This window comes from Megascapheus bottae, chromosome 10, assembly GCF_031878675.1.
Source record: "Megascapheus bottae isolate mThoBot1 chromosome 10, mThoBot2.hap1, whole genome shotgun sequence".
NCBI lineage: Eukaryota > Metazoa > Chordata > Mammalia > Rodentia > Geomyidae > Megascapheus > Megascapheus bottae.
The window spans coordinates 17535206-17537567 of record NC_143518.1 but is presented as its reverse complement, the minus strand read 5'-3'; positions in this window follow the sequence as shown (position 1 = coordinate 17537567).

Genomic DNA, 2362 nt, shown 5'->3' with positions numbered 1-2362 from the left:
TGAGTGGAAACTGGTATTTTCAGGCTCTCCCCAGTGAGGCTTGGCAGATAGATACTGTGCTATTGGATCAGGTTGTATCCTCCCTCTGTCTCCAGTGTTGTGCTTTATACAAACTGAGTATAAAAGTGCCTGTGCTTTGAGAGAAAGCAATAGATACGGATAATGTGACTAGATGATGATATAGGAACATATGAATTACCATGGCAAAACCCTGTTGTATAATTAATATGTGACAATGAGTATATGCTGAGAAAATGTCATCATAGGAAAGTAGAACAGGTACTATCAGGAACGAATGGGTCAATATAATGATGGTAAATGTGTCTGAAATACTTTGTATACAGGCATAAAAATAGAACAACATAGCCAACTGAAACTGTTTTTAAAAGGAGAAGGGAAGAGAAGGGAGAGAGATGAAGGGCTGAATGTGATCAGGATATAGTGTTATGATTGTATAGAAATATCACAATAAAAAATCCCCATTTGTATGACTAATATATGTTAATAAAAATAAGAAGTGCAGTTTCCTATATTCTTAATGAATTTTGTTTATTGAGTTAGAATTTTGTTATAGAGCCCAGGCTGGTCTTGAATATGTGATTCCCTAGTTTCAGCCTCTTAAGTGTAGAGATTACGGAGGCACCATATTCATCTACTTTTAGTGAATATCCACATTGAGAATTCTTGTTTAGGGCAAATATTAATTCTTCCTTTCCCATCACATTGAAATATTCCTCAGTGAATTATTTATACTGGAGAGTAATTAATTGCTTGAACCAGTTTGGAACCTTTTATATTCTAAAAAATTAAAAGATCTAAAATGTTGATTAATAAATTAGATTCTAACAATCCAAATCATTGAACTTTGAGGAGAGATATTACAAATGTTAATCTAATATCCCAGGAATTGTAAGTATTATATAGTAGTAGTATATTTTATGGGTTTAAAACAGAGGATACCATTTAGCAAAGACAAAGTCTAGAAATTTTACATACATACACAGACACAGACACACACATACACACGCACAACACAGTGGCTGTAAGAGTACAGAGTAAGAATAAAGTAAGACATGCTTCTAGAATAAAACAATATGATAATAATTTGGATATACCAAATATAGCAGCCTATGCTTGTCAGTTTAGGGTGCATAATTTCAAGCAGAGAAATAAGTTTAGAAGGAAATACCCACTATTACATGTAACGATAGGACTTCTAGAACCTTTTGTTTCTAGGAAACTGTTGATTGTATCCGCTCTGCAATTTCCTCAGTCCCTGTCATTCGGTTTCTTCTCCACCACTTACCTGAAACTGTCTGCGAGGAGATCACCAGTGAATGACAAGCTGCCAATCATTCGTTCTCCAGGAATATAGCTGTGACATATTGATAACTCCCTCCCTCAAACTATCTTCTTTTTACCTACTACGATAGTGCCACTGAATACCTGTCACTGCTTCTCCCTCTTCTTCAGCCACACCTTATTGACATCCACTATTCCATACAAAGTCTTTTGTATTTCATGCTACATCATGAACATGAAATAGGAATATGAGAACACATGCCTACGGCAGGTGTTGCTAATAGATTTAGTAACCAGGGGCACTGATTTCTTGACTATCCCTGACTTTGTAAGAAGCAATGGTTCGACAGGTGGATTAGGCAGGCCTAGTTTGACATAGATTGTTAGATAGCATGAAGAGTTAATTTTTGGTAACATGAAGAGCAGATAGAAAGCTCATTTTATCTCAGTCATTGACAAAGATATGCCTTAGTGCAAATCTACTCACTTACCTTAATGTTAAATAGGAGAGACTTAACCCAAAGGCTAGCCCCAGGACTTGATCTGAAAGTTAACGAATAAATACCTTTGATGCCAGTTTGTTTTCTCCTAAAACTAGAGTTTTTTTTTTTCTCATGAAATGAAGCTTTGTCCCTTGAGTTCTGATTAATTGAAGGCTTGATATTTTTCTCTCAGCTCTGGCTTATTTGCCTCTACACCAAGGGGTGTGACCAAAATCCTCAGTCAGTCTGAGTCACTGTGGCTCATGAGGTCAGTTACATAATGCAAGTCTAACATGCCCAAGTTGCTGTGTAAGTCAGTCTATGCAGGAAGCAAGATTTTTTTTTTGCCAGATCTTTTAGTCATGTCTATTTCTACCAATATTCATTTGAAAATGACAAAAATGACACATGTCTCTAAACAAATAAGACAGCATTTAAAGTAGTCAAAGTAATATTCAACATAAATACAATGAACTTCTGGGCGGCTACTACACAGATTTAATACCAGATTTAAGAATATTTCTTTCTTTATTTAGTGTTGGTACTAGGGTCTGGGGCTCAAGGCCTACATGTTATTT